Source organism: Megascapheus bottae, chromosome 4 (assembly GCF_031878675.1).
Source record: "Megascapheus bottae isolate mThoBot1 chromosome 4, mThoBot2.hap1, whole genome shotgun sequence".
Classification (NCBI taxonomy): domain Eukaryota; kingdom Metazoa; phylum Chordata; class Mammalia; order Rodentia; family Geomyidae; genus Megascapheus; species Megascapheus bottae.
Genome location: NC_143512.1, coordinates 29,417,825 through 29,440,401, shown reverse-complemented (window position 1 = coordinate 29,440,401; position 22,577 = coordinate 29,417,825).

The following is a 22,577-nucleotide window of genomic DNA, read 5'->3' as shown; positions in this document are numbered from 1 at the left end:
GATCAGTCACCCCTTCCGCTGTTGTCCCCACTTTTGCTTTTTTTTCATATATTTTTATTGTAATTAATAGAAGGGTTACATGGTATTTGCCAGATAGAAGGTGCATTAATTCACATACATTGATACACTTCCACCTGTCTTGGACCCCATTTCCCTCACCCCCACCCCTCATCTTTGTTTTCCCCCCTTCCCTATCCAATTTCAAATAACCAAATACAAATATATCCGATATATCAGGTAACAAAGTGAAATACTGTAACAATATGAGATAACCAAGGGACAGCAAAAGAGATGAGAGATAACATAGTACATTAAGGACAACAATCATTCATTATACGGCTTATGTTTCTATATCCTAGAGATCCTTTCATTTAGTGTCATACTATATGGGCTTTTATATCAAGGTTTTGCTCTATTGCAAATCTCTGCTAGGAGAGCCCTACTTTTGCTTTTTTAATTTCTAATCTCATTGCTAGTTCAAGTTTTACATTTTTGATTCTTGAATAGATATTTATAAATGAATTTCCAGTTTAAGTCCTCAAAGCAGTAAGTTCCTTCCTTGCAAGATGTTTCAAAAGTCTACAGAAAGAAAAACTATCAACATATTATGTCACCAAAAATAGTATACATTAAAACAATGTCAGTGAGGGGGTTCTAATTGTCCTAAAAATATTGTTTGCCATTCCAGATCTAAATGCTGAAGTGATGGTTTACTATTTTAGAATAGTAAACCTGTTTCTGCCTATATTATGTTATTGCTATCTATATTTCTACCAAGGCTCATAAGTGTTAAATAGCAAATCACTCATCCTATATCCTGATGTGTTGTACAGAAGAGAAGATCTTATATTCCAGGCTGGACCCTGTTTCTAACTCACCACATCCTATTTAGCAAATAACCTAATTTCTCTGATCCTTAAATTTCTAAATTATAAAATGAGAATCCAACCTAAATTATTTCTCTAATGTCATCTGTATTTTCAAGAGTCTTATGCAATTTGCGGCCAGTTCTCCATACATCCTATAATATAATCACTGTGATTACTATTTTCATTATTTCAGGTTGAAGTCTGAATGCTAGTTGTAGGGATTGCAGTCAAACATTTCATTTTGGCAGTATTCAGATAGCCGTTAGCGGTTTATCTGGATGGGCACACATAATCGTTAAGATGTCTGAGGAAGTACACGAAGTATTCTGTGGTTAACTTTGATAAGACAAAACACTATCTGCAGGGTGTGATTCGGAGGAGCACACTAGGACATTCAGCCAAATTCATCTGAACTATCCAAACCCTTTGATTCTGCAAACTGGGTTGCAGATCTTAAGAGAACAGGCTTTCTCACAAGATTGCTGGCACTTTCTCCTCCAATACCAGCCAGAAAAACAGTAAGAACAGCCTTTCTCATATCATTTTGGCATTTCTGGTCTTGGTCCAGGCTGGAAAATTAAAGTGCAAAAGCACTTAACTGAACATTTCACAAGGTAAAGAAATGTTCAGTTCAAGTTTAGCTTTCAAACGGACAAGGGGTTCTTCTCTTGTTCACCTCATCAAAACTCCAGATAGCAATAAAATAACATGACTTGCCTTCTGCTTTCAAAATTATCTGCTTTAAGTTCCATATTAAAAGAGAATTAAGCCTCTTGCATGTCTTTATAAAAAGATTCCACAAGGGTATTACTGAAGTGCTAGAATGCTTCTTAGTGCCATTTGACTCAGGAATTTCTATTTTAAATCCTTGGGTAAGGAAATTGCTAAATAAATTTAAAGGGGGAAACGAAATGACTAATGCTTCATTTTACTCAATAAACTTGAGCATAAATACATGAGGGGTCTGATAACCAGTAAATCTGTATATGCTTGCTTTTAAACATCCTTTCATGCTCTCATATTAGAGCATGTCTCAGGTTGGTTGGCATTATACCTGGCCTGGTTATCCTTTTAGTTGACCACTATTCTTATTCTGATTTTTGGCCATACACACTTATAATTCTCACAGCTCAGGTCTAGTAGAGGTGATACCATTGATATTGTAAATTGTTCTTTCTGATACTGAAACCCGAATCTGTCTTAAGCATAGATCCATTCACCATGATCTGCTACAGTATTTTCAAGCTTTAAGTTTAATGCATAAGACAGATTAAAACTGACACAATTTGAGGGAAGGTAGTGATTTTTGCCAATGCACACAAAGTCAATTACCATAAAAACCTAAATTAATAAATTACACCTCACCAAAATTTAAGACTCTAAAAGGTGCCACTTAGAAAATACAAGCCACTGACTAGAAAAACATATTCACAAAACATATGTTTGGCAATGTGCTTGTGTCCAAAGAGTGCAAATAAATGTATGATTCTATACAAAAACAAACAAACTAATTAAAATAGACCAATAAATTGGCCAGGCAATACGCAAATATAATAGAAAAGTTAGCATGCAAAAATGTATTTAGCATTTTTGGTCAAAGAGAAATGCAAATTAAAAGCATTACATTGCAGCAGAACAACTAAAATTAAAAAGGCTAACAATACCGAGTGATGGTGAGAATGAGGAACAACTAGAATTATTACCTACTGCTGATGGAAATGCAAATAATACATCTCATATGTAAGTGCTATTGTTTTTTAATGAAATTAAACATGTACACACAACTCAATTATCCCATTATTAGGCAATTGCCCAAGATAATTTTAAAAATCTATTCCAACAAGTAATTGTACTTGAAATGTTGAGTTGTTTTGTTCATACTAACCACAACCGAGAAAAAAAAAGTGTTATTCAACAAATAATTTTTTTTCATTTTTTTATTTTTTATTTTTTATTTTTTATTTTTCTAACTAAAGGTATAATTAACATTGATTTTTACATCATATTTCAAATGTCATGTTTAACAAACAAGTATCCAAGAAGGGATTCTCTATATACAATCACTGGCACATAGATCTTAGAACATAATTAAAATTAAGCTGAGGGTTTGTATGTCATAGATACATGTCAATCTATCTAATACAACATTATTTCTAGAGTACCTATCCCATCATATATTTTATGTCAAGGTAGTTATGTTTATGTCTCCAATATCATGTCCATAACATTGCGTACCAAAGTATTGAGTCATCGCTCTTGTACTGTTTGGATTTAATATCCACCTATTAAGGAAACCATGAGCCTTTTGTTCCTTTGGCTTTGACTTATCTCACTCAACCTGATTAGCTCTAATTTCATCCTCTACCCAGTGAATGTAATTGTTTTATCTTATCTGTTGGCTATGTAGAATTCCATTGTATGTATATACCATATTTTTTGTATCCATTCATCTGCAGTAGGGCATCTGGCTTGTTTTCATCACTTGGCTTTGTGAATAGTGCAAAACAACAAATAATTTAATAAATCAAATGCTATATAGAAAATCACCTACCAATAAAAATTAAATGGAATATACTACTGACATATAGATAAATTGAATAAATCTTAAAAACATTTTGCTGATTAAAGAACCCTTGATCACTTCCCCTCCTCCCATCCTGTACACAGTACATAGTTTTACTACATGAAATTCCAAGGAGAAAATAAATCTCATGTACAGTAACATGAAGCAAATCAGAGCTTTCCTGAAGTGGAGGTATTAAAGATGAGGAAGTAGAGAAAACTGAGTGATCAAATAAGATAAATAGTAATTTGGGGGTTTGTGATGGTTATTTTTAACTTTAATGAGCCTGAGCATTTGACAAAATATTATGAAGAGTATATATTCTGGAGAATATTTGAATGAGGTTAGTATTTGTACAGCAGATTGAATGGGCCTCATTCAATCAACTGGAAACCTGAAATGAACAAAAAGAAGTCGATTAAGAAATAATTATAGGTCAAAACCATTTATGTATGTGTGAAAAGGGAACAATGCTGCATTTTGAGATTAGTTTGGGAAGTAGGGATGAGGGAGTGAAAGAGGAGGAGTGAATCTAGTCAAGACACATTGTATGTACATATATGGACATGTCAAGAACCTCATTGTACAACTAATTATAAGGAGAAATACTAAAAAATATTATCCAGTGTGTAAGGAGAGAAAGCAATACTGCTGGACACTAAAAAACAGGAGAGAAAGTAATACTGTTGGACACTGAAAAATAAAATTAAAAAGGAAGGAATTTTCTTCCACCCTGGAACTTACACTATCAGCTCTCTTGGATGTGTACCCTGCTAACTGCGGATCTTGAGGCTTCTCAGCCTCCATAATTTGAGAAATTATCATTAACGTGCATTCCCTCTATTTGAATGAATACATAATGAATATATATTCTATTGGATCATTTAAAAGGCAGTGTGGTGGTAAGTGCTTGTTTTCCTGACCATATGGGAAACTTAAATAGGGGGTTGTGGTGAGCAAAAAGTAAGATTTTATTTGAAAAACATAATAACGAAAGCAAAAAGGTCTGGGATCATGGCTCAAGTGGTAGAGTGCCTGCATAGCATGTAAATGCAATCTCAATATTAACAAAAGGAAGAGAAAGTGAGGGAAAAGGAGAGAAGAAGGAGGAGAAAAAGAGAGAGGGAAGGAGAGAGAATGAAGAGCAGGAGGAGAAGGAGGAGGAGGAGGAGGAGGAGGAGGAGGAGGAGGAGGAGGAGGAGGAGGAGGAGGATATAAGAAGTCCAAGAGCATGATGCCAGCATCTGCTATATCGTGACAGAAAGGTGTCACGTTTGAGACACAGCAAGAATGTCCCTCTTCTCATAAATTCACTAATGCCATCCTGGGAAACCTTATGCATGACCTCATCTAATTTAATTACCTCCTAAAATCCCCACAACACTACCTTCCACACTTAACACAGGATTTCAAGAACAAGTTTCAAACACATGGAAGATACATTCATTCCACACTTGACATAGGATTTCAAGAACAAGCTTCAAACACATGGAAGATACATTCAAATACACATGATTCTTTCCTGTTTGACAGCTTCTGATCTTCTTCAACAGCTGGGGTAAAAACTATATGTTCTTTTTTTTAACTTTTTTATTGTAATTAATAAAAGGGTTACATGATATTTGCCAGATAGAAGGTGCATTAATTCACATACATTGATACCCTTTCACATGTCTTGGTCCCCATTACCCTCCCAAACTATATGTTCTTAACCTACACTTTTTTCCTTTTTCTTTTTTTTGTTTTTTTTTACATTTTGAGGCGAATCATTTATTTTCTCTCTCCTATATTTCAATAGACATCCCATCCATACAATCTTGCCGAAATTATCACGGGCCCACTCATCTTCATCTTCCTCTTCAGTGGCATGATTGGAAGCATTTACCTGTTCCTCTGAAAGAGGTGGGTGTCTCTACAGGCTGGCCAGATGCAGGTGCCAGCGAAACCTGTGTGTTTGCAAATTTTACTGAGACAGGATGTGTTCCATGCATTTGGGTACTGGTGCCCCACTTCCACCTCCCTTCATTTACTTTAGTATTTGAATAGGGTCTCATGCTTTTGCCCAGGGCTGGCTTGGAATTACCATTTTCCTACCTCCACTGCCAAATAATGGGGCATATACTTATAGTGTTGTGAAAACAGTCTCCAGAACTCTCTTCAGAATTATATATCCATTTAAAAATCTCACTCCTGCTTTTATCCAGCCTCTGACAAACACCCTCCTCTTTCTTACTTATCTCTGTGAACTTGATTTCTCTGTGCACATAATTGTCTTTTTGCGACTGGCTCATGTCACTGAGCATAATGTTCTCAAGTGACATCCATGGTATGGCACAGAATCTCTCTCTTCACCATGCTGCCAGAGCTGAAGAGGTCTTTACACTGCCGGTCTCCTGGCCACAGGAATTCTCTCTAGGTTTCAGCGTCTGTTGATCCTTAGAGTCTCTTGAGTTTTTAGCATACAGGGGTGGTGATCTTACTCATTGTTATGAGCCCCAGTGTTCTTCCAGTGAGATGTGTTCATATCCACGGACACTCCTTTTAATAAATGCTCCTTCAATTCTGCTGTGGGAATGTGTCATCTTTTTTCTTGCCAGCACTGCCTGAATTTGTATTTACCTCATGATGATTATCATTGCTGAAGCTGATAGGTACTTAGGATAAGAAGTTATCTTCTCTGGTTGGCAATATGTCTGAACCTTTACAAAATGCAACTGTAAAACGAGGAGGAAAAAAAATGAATATGTAGGATATGGTGATTCCAAAGGATCTGGGAATGGTCCTGGCACAGTTAACAGTTCACAAAGACCTGGAAGCTCCCCTTGGTCACGTGACCTGCTCCTCCACTGTGGTCACCAGATTTAAAACATTTTGAAGCCTTCTCTTCTTTTTCCTGTCCTCTTTTTCTGAGGTTTACAATTTATGTTATTTCTACTAGCCGATATGGGGGGTTTGCTCCCCCATTACATATACACCCTTTGAAGTTATTATCAGTAGAATATATGAAAGATATGGAACAAAAGGAGTGTGACTTTTACCTTCAAAATGCCTTTCACTTTACCCATGACCAATGGTAAAATGTTATCTTGGTATTATTATGCTCTTATTTCAGAAAAAATATTTTCAACATTAAACAACACTAATTTCATTTATTCCTAGGCACGTACTTCCTGTTCTGATTTGGATGTCGATTAAAACAGAAAAACACAGGATTTTCAGATGTCATTTTCAGGAACATTTTTACATATTTAAAGTAGACACAGAGTAGAAATCATCTTGCAGCAAATACTTTCCAACCAACAACTTTCAGAATTCAGTAAGACAATGGACAACAGCCAGGGGTTAGCATTGGAGAGCACAGGCAGACAAATGGAAACAAAAATGAAGATTGATAGAATGACAGGTTTTAAAGATTGGTCTTGAAAAGAGTGAGAAGAAAGCAAGGAGAATCTGATTTATGAGACTGGAGCTTTTCCTTGTTCCTCATAACCAAATTCCTACCCATTTTAAGCATTGAATCTTGATATTTCTCTCATATTTTAGGAAATGTATTCACTCACTTTCCATTTCTCTTTTCTATTAACGTTCATAAAGGGTTGGAAACATTTAAGAACACTAATTACACCTGAGACATGCTTGATTATAGTAGGGAGACTATAATTTCCTTCTTGTTTTCTGTTATTCATAGTAGTGAAGAGAAACTGTTTGCATATCGTCTCAGTTCAGCCTATACTCAGTTAAGCATTAATAATTCCTAAAACCCACTGTCATGATGGAACATGTAAGGAGAATCAATACAGCTTATCTTTCCTTGTGATTTTACTTCGTTGTTTTTTGTTTTTTGCTTTTTTTTTTCCAGTTCTTGGCCTTGAACTCTGGGTCTGGGCACTGTCCTTGGGCATTTTCAAGGCTAGAGCTCTACACTTGAGCCACAGCACCATTTCTGTTTTTTTTTCTATGTATGTGGTATGAGGAATCGAACCTGGGTCTTGGTTCATGCTAGGCAAGCACTCTACCACTAGGCTAAACTCCTAGCCAGTGATCTTACTTCTTGAATCACAAAATTGTTCTATGTAGAAACTGAGTTGTCTCTGGTGATTGATTACAAATTATCTGAATTCTTTTAGAAATTTATTTATTGACCACTTATTATGAGCCAGATACAGGATGCAGGATCAGAAGTAGTAATCAAAATAGACCTTGCCTTCAAGAACTTTACAATCAACCAAGCAAAAGATAATTACTGTTATATTGTGATTCCTATGATGACATGAAGAATACTATGCAAAAATATAGAAAGAAATCAAATGCAGGGAAATAAAGGAGAATTTCCACAATAATGAATCTTAATTACTATCAGTGAAGCATTCACTAGAATTAATAATCATAGCCACTAATATTTATTCAGTGTTTACTTGATCCCATTCATTGAATTTTCAAAATAACCCTGAATGGCAGATACTTTTCTCAACATCATCACGTTTCTGATCATTCTCACTACCATCATCATCATCACCACCAACAACAACAAGGCCCCAAGAAGGCTAAGGACTAGGAAGTAGTGAGCCAGGATTTTAATCAAGGAAGGGCTATTTCAGAGCTCATGTTTGCATCCCAACACAGACTAGCCCATTAGCAGGTGAGAAAAGAAATTCCCACGTGCAAAGACTCAGAGAGAGAAGAGGAAATATACACCATTTGAAGATTTGAAATCAGAACATATAATATATGAGGCTCTGTAAAATGACTGACCTTGAAGACATCCAGGTGAGGTATGTTCTACACAAGATATAGAAATGTCAAGATGCATTAAGAATTGTGCACTGCCCTCCACTAAAAAACCCTCATGGACATTCCGCAGTAAAAGGCGAAAGAGCGGATAAATATCATCTCTTCTGACTGCTAGAAATATTTTCAGCATTTAAATAATTGGTAGTATTTATGTTTTAAAAAAATTATAGACAATAGTAATAACCTTATTCAGGAAAAATACACTGCGAACTCAGTAGAAATTTTTTTCATTTGTCACAATATGTTGACAAGTTTGGAAATGAATTGTGAGAAAGTGCGTTCAGTGGTTTATGGTACCTCACCAAAATTTCAGAGCACTCCAATTTAAATCAAAGAAAGACGCAGGGAAGCCATAAAATGGGACAAGGTTGCTGACCTTGTTTCTTCTTCTACTTTCATTTACTCCTTAATTCACTCTCTCCTATCAAAGGCATATGTCATGGCTGGCTTAACTACCATCATTTTTTAAATAATGTACAATCTATTGAGACATACAGGAAACTTATTTCCAACAAAACTAGGAAAGAATTTAAGAAACCAAAAATTGGTCAACTTAAGTGAAATCATAGAGATGGGATGAAAAAATAGGTAGTTTGCATGAGACCAAGGAGATATTCTATAAGCAGGTAGAATATTATTTGGTCATGCTGTAAGGAACCATTATGTTTGCTATAAATTTAAACCTTTTCAGATGTATGTCTTTAAATTCGTGAACCTTTCTATAATAAAACCTCAACATATTTTTGTACTCTGCTTCCTGATCTTCATTCTGTTTTTCTTTTTCAAACATGCCTTCTTTTAGCCCTAATCTTCCGGTGACAGCAGCTTGTAAATTTCAAGCTCTCTCTCCATTCACATTTGCCACCCACCCTGCCATCAACACCTCACTCAGATCCTTAGGTTTCCAGATCTGACCTGGCATAACCTTGAAGCAGTCTTTCATGATTGACAGCAGTTGCATTTATAGTATTATTCTCTCAGGGAAGAAACGACTAGAAGATTTGCAGTGGCAACTGCCAAGGAATTTTATGTAAAGAATTGGGGTTACAAGAGCTTTTCTAACTCTTACAGGATCCCAAATCCAGGTCATTCCTGATACAGATAAGCCACTCAGTATTCTGTGACCTTTCTGGGTTTTGGGTTTGGGTATCTCTGATTTATTTATTTTCTTGCCTCTTTCAGTTTGCTATTGTTTGGAATGCTTGGTGGAGATAGTGAAGAAGGTCAGAGCAGTAAGGACAGTCAGAAGCCCACTTGCTTCCTCTAGCCAGATTTTATTTCTTCATCTGTCCTTTTTATTCCTTCATTTTTAGAAATCTTTCTTTTTACCTAGTTTGCTTTCATCAGCTTTCCCCTCTCCTTTCCCATGATATGAAAAGTCAGAGAACAAGGTCAGACTAAAATGACCTGATTAAACTTGGTTAGCAAGGTGTCCTGGTTCCTACATAAAGAGAAACACACTTTAACTTGGAGAGTTTAAATCACTGTGCCTCCTGGCAATTCAACCAGAAAAAAATGTCACTGAAAGACAACCTCTTTCAGGCTCCACTTGCTGTCATTGGTATTACCAGCAATACTAGTTCAGCTTTAAGTATGACTAAACATTGCAAGCAATCCCGTGTGTTTGTGAATATCCTGTTGACAGAATACTTCTGGGTTTTGGGTAATACAAAGAGCAGAGCCCACATCTTGGTGGGTACAAATCTTTTAGGCCATTCTCTTTTAAAATAAACATTGGATTCACAGCTCAAATGCAATTGTGTGCCCTCAACTCTACTTTAATGATGACATAAATTTTTAAACTTCTGTTTGACTATGGACTTTCATGGTTTCTTTCTTTCTTCTTAAAAAAAATCCAAGGAATCTTTTAGGTTCTCTAAATGATGTCTCAGTTTTGTAAAATCAGGAATACTGTTTCATCCTTGGACTGAAAGATGTGCTTCTGCTCAGTGATTAATGAAATATGAATCAAAACAAGGCCCTCAGATGGGTGCTATTTTGTGTGGACAAGGCCAAAATACAAAAGCAAGAGGTAAAATTGCGTTTCCTCAATCCAAAATATATGACAATCAAGGAAACAAAAAATGATTTTACTTTAATTTCTAAGTGTTCTTCTTCACTATTTTATTGTTTCACCTATCAAGTAAGAAAGAGAGAAAAAGGAGACCAGAACTGAAGGAGTGAAGAGAATCTCTATTCTGTCAAGATAGAATGTGAGTGTCAATGAGGTGCTATGTGAAATGGGACTCTTTCTTAAGTTATGTTACATGTCACCTTCATGGGTTAAATCGATTTTTCCACTTCTAGACAATGGTTCCTTGAGGATAGTGTGATTCTACTATTTTCTCTAGACCTTTCAAGTTTACATTCCCTCCATCTATTCCTAGAATAGTGAACAACTCTTTCCTATCTATTTAGACTCCCCTGAGTTTTAAAAATATGTACGTACTTTGCAGAAGTACGTACCTATCCCCTCATCCCTCCTCATCCCTCCCATACCTCCCCAACAGCCAGTTGTAAAGTTCACTTTTAACACACTCTCCAGCGATCACCACCACTGCATATGTTCATCCTCTACTCCTCCAGTTCTCTGACCCTCTGCCTTCCCCCAAAACAGACAAACCAAACAGAAATAAAAGAATACAAAAATTAATGAACATTTCTTGAAGTTCATTTTGATATGTTTGTTGTTTTATTATTTTTTTGCCAATCCTGGGGCTTGAACTCAGGGCCTGGGCACTATTCTTGAGCTTTCTCAAGGCTAGCACTCTACCATTTGAGCTATAGTACCACTTCCAGCTTTTCATGTGTATGGGGTACCAAGGAATTGTACCCAGGGCTTTGTGCATGGTAGGCAAGCACTCTATCACTAGGCCACACTCCACACCCCTATATTATTTTATATGATCAGAGGCACATAGACATTGTTCTTTTGTGTACCTTCCTTAAGAGTATCCTCTTTCATTCTCACTATATATGAGTATTTAGAGTCCTATATAGTTTATCATTTTCCAGGATAGTTTTTTAATCTACCTTCCACATATGAGACAAAATATGCAGTTATGATTTGTTCTAGACTTATCTATTTCTTGGCTTATCTCACTTAACATAATTTGTTCTAGAGTCATCTATTTCCCTACAACTTACATAATAGTATTCTTTCTAATGGCTGTGTAAGATTTCATTGTGCCTAGACACCACATTTTTGATACACTCATCTATTATAGGGCATCTGCGCTGTTTGCATAACTTTTTTATTGTGAGTAATGCAGCAATGAACATGGATGTACAAGTGATTTTAAGGTACCCTGGCTTATGATGTTCTGGGTAGATGCCCAGGAGTGGTATGGCTGGGTTGTAAGGAAGATCTGTGTGTTGTTGAGGATCCTCCAGACTGCTGTCCAAGTGCTTGAATTAATTAACATTCCTACCAACTGTGCTTTCCCGCATCCCTATCAATATTTGTTGTTCGAATTCATAATGCTGGCCAATCTAACTGGAGTGAGATAGAATCCCAGAGTTGTTTTGATTTGCGTTTCCTTTATGGTTAGGGATGATGAGCTTTTCCTCATGTGTTTCTTTGCCATTCTTACCTCTTCTGGGAAATCTATCCTTACCTCTTTTACCCACTCAGTGATAAATAACGTTTCGGGAGGAGTTAGTTTCTTGAGCTCCTTATATATTTGGGATATTAGGCCTTTGATGGAAGTATTGTTGGTAAAGATCTTCTCTGCTGACCATCTTTGTAGTTCAGCAAACTTTTTATTTTGTGAAGAAACTTTTTATTTTGATGTAATCCTACTTGTCAAATCTCCCTCCTAACTTCTGTGCCCGAGACTCCTTTTAAAAAGTTTCTGCCTGGGCCAAGAGTTTGGCCTAGTGGTAAGAGCGCTTGCCTAGAATGCACGAAGACTTAGGTTCAATTCCTTCATGCCACACACATAGAAAGAGCTGGAATTGGTGTTGTGGCTCAAATGGTAGAGCACTAGGCCTTGAGAAAGCCCAACGACAGTGCTCAGGCCCTGAGGTCAAGCCCCGGAACTAGGAAAAAAAAAAGTTTCAACCTATGCCTATGAGTTTTAGTGTTTCTCTACTCTCTCCTGCAGTTATTTTCAAAGCAGAAATAGTATTTTTAAGGCTCCCTGGAAATAATCATTGAGTGGACAAAAGAGATATGACTCCTGCTTGCCACAAAAAGAGTGAGCCCTGAACTCCCTTTGAAAAAACTAATTTGCTTCATGCTTTTCCTGGATTTTTTTCAAGTTATGCTGATTCTGTGCTTTATTAAGCCAAGAGCAAACATAAAAGCAAACTACATTTACTAATTTGGATGTATCATCTAGATTTCATTTTTCAACCTGGAAAACCGTTTTTCAAAAAGTAGTATTTTAAAGTGAATTTGTCTTCTGGTATTACATGAATCAGAGAAAACTTACTTAGGAAAAAATTTAAACTACTTAATCAATTAAATTATTTACTGTTTTTAAGTGTAAAACTTTTTCCATAACAAGGTTTTCAAAAACTGCTATGTTTAATTTGTGTCTACAATGGCAAGCAATTTATGGAATATGCAAATTATTACTTGTTTCTTAAAACTATAGGAGTCACAATTTCTAACTGAGTTATACTTAAGATTCAACAGAATATCTATCTTAATTTGCCAAATACCTTGTAGTATAAGTTGCTTGTTGGATAAGTATTTTCAAAATCAACTTCATAAATTGTATTCAACAGCATAATTACAAAATTTTATGATGACATTTTAGAAACTTTAGAAATACTAATATTTGGACACAAAAATAATTGATTCCATACCTACAGCTCTTCAAGAAATCCAGTGTTCTGGTATTATATCAAAAATTCATCAAATTGTCATTTTGTGTCTGGAAAACCTCAAGCATTTCAAAGAGTATTAAAAAGTTGAATGAAAATTATTTAACAGATGTTTCTAGTTTTGGTTTGGACAGTTGGTGTTAGAGATAAACATTCATAATCTATCTCATCATGTTTGAAAAATATCAGGATATGTTGCTTTAAACACCAAACTCTGGTGTTTGGAAATGTTCAGAAACATTACTAGATCTTTTAGTTTACATCAGTCTAGAAACACATTTGTTTATTCTGTCCACTTCATAGACAAAATAATGATAGACAGCAGTTTTACTGTCAGGTTTCTCCCTATTAAATATCAAACATGGCATTATCTTCTTCATAATATACTGCCCCAAGAAATATATTAACTATCTATGCCTGGGTATTGTGTTTAGAAGAAATTTGCTTGTAAAACTCTCACATTAAATGGGATAAATTTCTAACAACGTAAGTGTCAATCAAATTAACTACTCAAACCATTCCATATTTCAATATTATATGTGTTTAAATGTATCTGCTTTAGTGTTTAGAAATTATCTTACAGATATATGAGGTTTGTATACTTGGCTATGATGCTTTCTGAGTTGGTTACATTTTGGTATTCCTTTTGAATTTTTCTGATGTCTCCAAAAATTTCTATCAAAAATTAATGTCCCAATTGTCTGTTTCCCGTGCCATTTAATTATTTAATAGTACTACATGATGCAGATATATAAATTGTCAAAATATTTCCTTTACTTTGAGTTGGAGATGGAGTAGGCGCCTGCTTAGAGGCTTGAGTTTAGGGCTGGTTGCTATCCCTGCAACCAGCCCTATGTTATTTTTATATAGATAATTTCGATAGTTAGCTAGATTTTCTTAAGCTTCAAAGTATCTTTTGAAACCAACCCTCTCACTCTTCCAATCAAACTACCAGGGCTTAAGTATTTTTCTATTAGCAATGAGTTTTATCTCATTGGGTTTTCTTTAAGCAATCACCAAAAATGAAAACAAATCAGCTCTTACAGAACAAAATAAATGGTATGTATGCATTTATCAACATGAGAATATAATTATTCTGTCCAAATCTCATCTATCCAGTCTTTAAAATTAATTTTCTAAGCCAGGTGCTGGTGACTCACACCTGTAATCCTAGATCAAAGCCAGCCTTGGCACAAAACATCTATGAGACTCTTATCTCCAATTAACACCAGAAAACAGGAAGTGGGGGTGTGGCTCAAAGTGCTAGAATGCTAGCCTTGAGCTGAAGAGCTCAGGGATAGAGCCCAGGACCAGAGTTCAAACTGCATGATTAACAAAATAATAATAATAATAATAACTTTCCAAAACAATTAGTACTTTTTTTTAAATAGTGGCCAATTGTCTTATTCTAACACACACACACACACACACACACACAAATGTCTGTTCCTATATATACAGTACATTCTAGTTGACTAAATCCTATTCAAGTTGGTTTCATTCATTTTACACACATCCTTTACAAACAGACTTATTTAAATTGATATATTTTATAGATCTATTTTTGTTTTTTGCCAGTGCTAGGGCTTGAACTCAGGGCTTGAGCACTGTTCTTGGGCTTTCTCAAGGCTAGAGCCCTACCATTTGAGCCACAGCACTCTCCTGGCTTTTTCTATGTATGTGGTAACAAGGAATTGAGCCTGAGTCTTTGTGAAAGCAACTCTACCACTAGGCCACACTCCCAGCCCCTTATAGGTCCATCTTTATCCTTCTAGTTCTTTATAGAGAAGCCACTCTTCTTTTTCCATACTTTAATTTGTATGTTTTAGACTCATGTATTTAAATTTCTTTCCTGTACATTTCCCTGGGCTGGCTTTGAACCTTGATCCTCAGATCTTAGCCTCCTGAGTAGCTAAGATTATAGGTACAAGCCACCGAGCCCAGCTACAATTGTTTTCTTTTACAGTATAAAATAAGGTCCACAAATGGATTTTAAGAGGTCTAGAAACCCTCTGTGCAGTTTTGCAAATTTGACTCTATACATATGGAGAAAATTAATTAGTTCCAAAAATTCATAGAAAACTTTGGAAAACAAAAGGACATAAACTTCTAGTGTGGACAGTCCTCAGCAGCCCCACGCCCAGATACACACACAAGCACCCCAAAACACAGTCCCACACAACTCACAGGCTCTGGCTCATCTGCTCCCTCCTGGTAGCAGCTATATTGCTTCAATAAAAACAGGGAAGAAAATGCCCCAGAAAGACACCTTCTGTCATACAAATGTTTAGATATAACAAGTTCCTGGTTCTCAACATGTTCCTTCATCAAACTTTTCTTGAGAAGATCAGCCCATTTTTGTAACCAGGCCAAAGGGATATATGTTTTACAACTCCAAACTAATTTACAAATGAGGTTTCTCATTCTAAAATTTACAAATAAATATTATGGAAATGTCATGCTTTGACCAGACTTTTATCTACTGTCCTAAACATCTACTTATGCTTGGGGTTTGTGTGTGTGTGTGTGTGTGTGTGTGTGTGTGTGTGTGCATATGCATGCACAAGCGCACATGCACATGCACATGAACTCAGGGCATAGGAGCTGTCCTTTAGCTTTTTCATTCAAGGGTAGCACTCTACTGCTTAAATCACAGTTACACTTCCAGCTTTTTGTGGGTTAATTGGCAAGAAGATTCTCATGGACTTCTCCTGCTTGGGCAGATTTTGAACCATGATTCTGAGAAATCAGCTTTATAAAGAAATAGGATTACAGGCAAGAACCACCAGTGCCAGCCTTATCCATGATTGGAGATACATATATTCCAAACTAAATCTCTTTTAGACTCTATCTATACAAATATTTCTTTTTTATCTTAAAATTATGTCTGAGTTTTTTCTATTCTTTCTTCTTTTTTATTGTAATGTATAGAGGGGTTACAGTTACATTCACCAGATAGAAGGTGCATAACTTCTCACACATTGATACCCCTTCTCATGTTTTTGTTCCCATTTCCCTCTCCCCACCCCCTCCCAATCATCTTGTTTTCCCCACTTCCCTTTCCTATTTCAAATAAACAAACATTTATACAATATGCCAGGTAACAAAGTCAGATACAGTAACACTAAGGCAACAAGAGAAGAGAAATAACATAATACATTAAGAACAACAATCACTCAAGATAAAGCTCTTGTTTCCATATCCTGGAGATCTTTTCACTTAGCCTCATTTCTTAAAGAGAGAAACTGGCTGATGTAGCTAATGGAAGCTGAAAGAGAAAGCATAGATTTTATTTTTTAGAAAGCATAGACAAGCATGGGAATGGAGGCAAGGAGATGTTTCCCATGACCAGATGTTGGACATGCAGGAGAGAACTAGCCCATAGCCATTTTCAATTTTACCCAAGAAAATTGTATGGAAGACTGACCACTGTATGCCCTAAGGCTGAGACAAAAATTAAAATAGCATCTAGAAGACAAATTGCCCATGTCACAAATCCCAATAGGATAAATTTCCCTGACCCATAAAAATATTAAGAAACATCCTTGAACAACCTCCAAAACCAGAGTCACAATGCCAGGATTTGTTACTTCCTATTTGCACACTCTCTTCCTTTCCCCTGTCAACCTGCGAGAAACCTGAGGAAGCCAAATGAGGGAAACAGAGAAGAAATGTGACATTGAAACAGCCATTTTTCTGCCTTCACACACTTCAAACCAGAGCACCTAAAACTGGCAAAAGAGCGAAGCTTTATCTGATAGGACTTGTAAAGTTTAAGTAGGCCTTGAAACCAGAATTAGTTTGCAACAAAAGATCTAGTCTTCTGTATTTCTGAGGGTTTTATGTTTGTTTGTTTTTGTTTGTGTTTTTTTGGGGGGGGCAGTCCTGGGGCTTGAAGTCAGGGCCTAAACACTGTCCTTGGATTTTCTCAAGGCTAGCACTCTACCACTTGAGCCACACCATCTTTTGCTATGTATGTGGAACGGAGGAATTGAACCTAGGTGTTCGTGTATGCTAGGCAAGCACTATACCACTAGGCTAAACTCGCACCCTGGATTTCTGAAAGTGAACTGTAAACTCTGGAAACCCACCAAACATTTCAACACCCACCCAAAGAGATTTGAACAAGCAAAGAGATAGAAAAACATTTGTCAAGCTTCATAAAATATCCTTCCAGACTTCCACTATTTTGACAAGTAGTTATCATAATAGTCCAAAAGTTTTCTTAGAATTTCAAAATGGTACAATCATGGATGTGGTAATTGTCAAGATGCTTGAAATGTTTTCCTAGGACCTCCAGGATATAGAAACAAAATCCATATAATGAGTGATTATTGTCCTTAATGTATTTTGTTATCTCTCATCTCTTTTGCTATCCCTTGGTTATCTCATATTGTTACAGTATTTCACCTTGTTATCTGATATATTGAATATATGCATATTTGGTTATTTGAAATCAGATAGGGAAGGGGGGAAAACAAGATGAGGGGTGGGGCGGATGGGGAGAGAGCAATGGGGACCAAGACATGAGAAAGGGTATCAATGTTCGTGAAGTAATGCACCTTCTATCTGGTGAATATAATGTAATCCTTCTATTAATTACAATACAAAATAAATGGAAAAAAAAGAAAATAGTGGTTTACTTACACTCTCCAAGCCTTCACATCAAGTTGTATGTCTTGAAATTAAGGAAGTAAAACACTAGGACTTCTCCACATCTACCCATAAAAATCTTCTGTTTGCTCTAAAAACTATTTTTACAGTGTTCGTAAATTTATTTTTCACTAAAGTTTTTTCTTCTGTGAGTAGATAGAAAAGATCTGATTTGTCTTAATGAGCTACATTAGATTTCCTAGTAGACACAGGAACAGACTATATTTTAAGTTTTCTTCCACAAGGAGATCCTGAATTCAGTAAAGCAAAAGAGATTCCCAACAATGTAATAAACAAATACTAAGTATTTTCCATGATAATGATAGTTTGTCCATAAATCAGTGTGTACTAAATGCTGAAACTATAAAGAGCTCCCAGAAAGAGTTAATTTCAAAATGACCTGTGAAAAAACTGATCTCCAGTGAATATAAACTACTTCCATCCACCTGGTTGGTCTTGTCAGACAACCAGATGTAAAATCTTGGGAGTTTTCCAAATTCAAACTAAATTATATGAATATAAGGATTGTCATTCTATGTGTAATAGAGTTTCAAAATAACATTCTTTGCACAAATATATCTTTATGACAAAAACCAGATAAATGAAAAAGGAGACATTGTTAATTTAGTCAATCAGTAGGTGGCCTTCTAGACCAACTGATTATTTGCTATTATGGTGTCATTCTGGCATTATCTTGGCATCTCAGTCCTGATTGAGCATTTGTTTTACTCACTGGTGGGCCTTCATAACCAATTCCATCACCTCAAAGATTTGAGCAGACCTAAATTTCCACCGATGCAGGGAACCAAAGAACAGATGCCAAGTTGAAAAGTCCACCTTCAGTAGTGAGTAGAAAATAGTCTAGCGAGGAATGTGTATGTGTTTGCTTGCATTTTCCATTGGCTTCCCTTCCTCAAGCTTTTGCCATGTGTCACCCTCCCAACATCTTTTCATTACACACCTCATCTCAACACCACAGCAGTCAGTGAGCACTGCCCCTCATTTCATACCATCACAGTTGGTGTTACCAATAGTTTTTGGTCACTTTAAATCCCTTTATTCCAACAGAAACATCTAATGGATTCTCAATTTTGATGTGACTTGAGTTACTCTTTTAGACTCTGTAGCATCTCTCATCTCTTCTATAATGACAACTTGCTTTCTGCTTTTATGTACTTTTAACCCAAGTGTACAAGTCCCTGCTACAAATAATAGCCATGCATATCCTGAACTTCATCACTTGGATGAAAGGCATTCATACACATTCTTTTCAAAAGTTTACTAGTATACAATCAGTATAAGCACCATTTCAAGCCCTGACTCCTGAAAGCTGCCATCTCCAACTGTGGCTTTTGCTACTTCTCTTACTTTCTGCTGTGAACTGTCCTAGTAAAATCAGGGCTGCTCCTGAGGAAAGTGAAGGAAACTTTAATTTGTATCATCAATTAAGAAGAAACTCAAGCCTTTCCGAGAAACCATCCAGACACTGAAAAAGCACAACCCAATGGTTCCTGGGAAGTATTCATTTGATATAAGCTGGTGAAGTACAGAAGGGAGGAAAGAACTAGGAGATACATGCTCATATCTCTTCCATATTCTTCTAAGATGCAGTTTTCACAGGCCTCTCTAAAGGCACCACATGGCAATAGACTGTTTTCATTGTTGAAGGTCTAGCATGTGCTATGTTGAACTTGCTGTCTGCTTTCCTACCTCCATTCCATGTTGCCTTCACTCTTAACTGCTCTCCTATTTGAACATCCAATGAAACACTAGTACTTACCTTGCCTTTTCTATGAAACTATGTAGAGACAGTAGGAAATAAACCATATCTTTCTTTACATTCAGAGAACATTTGGCTTTCAAGAGTTATTTAAGATTAATGATTTAGTGCTTGAAAGTATTCCCACTCTCACAGATCATTCAGATTAGTTGAGTATATCATAAAGACATCTACACTTACATTTAAGTAACAGATAGTCCTCTAGAGACCGTAAAAAGTTAACAAGCTTCTTTGATACTTTAATTGTGCTGTGCTATTATTGGTCTATTGCAAACTGGTTTTTAAGTCTGATTCATCAGTGTTTTTTTTTTCCTCACTACACAAATGCATTGAATCAGTGGTCCCTCATTCTTGTTGTGTCATATACTATGTGCAAAGGTGAATCATCAGCTGTTTCATTTTGGCTAAAAGTTTGGCCTACTTATTTAAGTGAATAAAGACTGACTGGTTTATCCCAGTTCACCCAATAGTCACAGCTCTCCTCCTTCTAACTAATTAATGCTAGAGGAGAGAAAAGAGGTAAGAAATCTACTCCAATTATTTAAATATTCTTTTCCCTAATGTTCACTGTTTCCATTTTTACTCCTCAATTATATAAAGGGTGCATTAAGCTTTGTATATAGTTCACTACATTTAAAAATGTAGGTTTTGAAAATCCTAGCATTGCATTTTTACCAGTGTAGGTATATGTTTAATAATCAATAATTATTTTTCCAAGCTGAGTTAGTCCCTAAATCTGACTAACTGGGGAAAAGTTGGTAGAAGGGGTCAAGGGAGGTCCTTCTGCAATTGTAAGAATCAAATCAAGATTGAATTTGCTAGAGTTGATGTCATTTTTGCTTTCAGATTTATGAGTGTGAAGATTGATCTGGACATTTTTCCTTTGAATGTTGTATTGAGTTGTTCTTTAAACTATAGGCTTAAATGCTCAAAGATGAAAACTTTTGAGTCGCAGTGTCTCTGAATCAAATGCTGGGAGGGTGAAGTAGCATTGCTGTTATGTCTGTCAAAGCCTTCTAGCTATACTTCACATTTGTCGCTTTTATATTTGTTCTTCTATTTCTATTTTGTTAAATAAAATGTTGGGACATATACCAAGAAACACAGATTGTCCATAGCAGCATGAGACTTGGGCTGTAGTTGGAAATAATTTAAATTAAACATTACATGAACACTGAAGAAGTTTCCAACTTCCCAATTTAACTTGTGTATAAATTATGCCCCCCTCCAAAGGGAAAAAAACAGAAAATGTAATACAAGAATATTATATAAGGAATCTAGGAATCTAAATATATGGTTGATTGATAGATATATCTATATTTAAGTATGAATTATACTTTAAAAGAATAAAAATTAAATATATTTTTATTTTTAACAAGAATGTTACTAAATAGCACCAGAATAAATTTCCAAACATAGAAAACTCCCTAGAACGTAAGTTGTGCTTAAAAAACTCTTACCTAAAATATAAATTATACTTTCAAAAATAATTCAGACCTAAAGCATGGAGTCTAGAATCAGGTAAAGAGCATTCGATGAGCAGGAATTCAGTACCATCAGGAATCTTTTTTCTAATTGGACAACTAGAACTATTCCTTTTATTCTCCAGTTCTGCAAAATGTTGTGTTGCTTATCAAGTTTTAAAATAACTGCTTCCGTGTCCACATTTTGGCAGTCATAAACTATGGCGTGACTAGAACTTTGCTCATGTTACTTGGGATTCACAGGCTGTGTCTAAATGCAGCCTCTGAATTGGACTGCTGCATACAGAATCTAGCCAAATTGGTTGCAAAGATCTTCATCAAATGTTAAGATATCAAAAACATCCAATTATTAAAGCTTTTTAAAATCCTATAGATCCAGACATAGTTTAGGCCAATGTCCAACATATGCAACAGAATGGTAAGACTGACGATGTATCCCTTAGAATTGGTTTTGTTAAACCTGTTCAGAAAGTGGCATTGAGTGTGTGTGTGTGTGTGTGTGTGTGTGTGTGTGTGTGTGTGTATTTAAAAAAAGAACAGTCCTGGACTAATCACATAGTGGGTTTTCAGAGAACAAATAATCCTCATTACAAACTACCAAAGAGTTCTATTCCACAAAAAGCAGGAAAACAAGAAGCAACTCTGTATGCCTATATTAAACTGTTAACTAAAGCCTAACAAAGACAGTCTAAGAAAAGGAACAATTACGGATCAATCTATGTCTATACATTTAAAAATCACAAAAAAATCATTAGGAAAATTAATACTGCATTAAAGTATACTACAGTCACTTGAGGAGGAGATGTATTTCAAACACAGGAAATCATGATGGAAAGATGTAGAGTATAAACTAACACATGGATGCTTTCCACAGGGTATGGAAATAGGTGTCTTGGATGCCAACCTGAAAAAATAGGAGATACATTTCTAAAAAGCCTAGTTATTGATTTCCTTAGTGGCTGGACTTACACATTCCCATTAAAATAGAACTATCCAGTGATCCAGTTATACCATTCCTGGGCATATGCTCAAAAGAATCAAATCTCACATACAATAGAAATATCTGAACGCCAACATTTATTTCAGCATTATACACAATAGCCAAATTCTAGAGTTTGTCAAGTGCCCATCAGTAGGTGAATGGAATTTTTTTTTAAATGCAGTGCATATACACAATAGCGCATTGTTCTGCAATAAATAAGAAAAATGATATCATTTGCAAGAAAATGTCTGAAACTGGACACCAACAAGAGCCAGATGCAGAGAGATATATTTTCTCTCACATGTAGAATCTAAATTTTAAAAGAATGAAAGTAATAGACTATTAAAGAAGAAAAGGGCAGTGAGGAGAGAATGAGGAGGGAATATGATCAAAGTATTCTATGTACACATATCAAAGGTCATTGAAACATTATTTTGGACAATTAATTTACACTAATATAAAAAATTTAAAATGCCTTGCTCACTCTTTCATAAAAATTTATATAAATGGGCAAAAGGAACTACTGGAGAATTTTAGGTAAAAATGATTTGATTATATTTGTATTTAATCTCCATTCAATCTGTCATCTACCTTTATGTCAGAAAGAAAGATGTCATCAAGG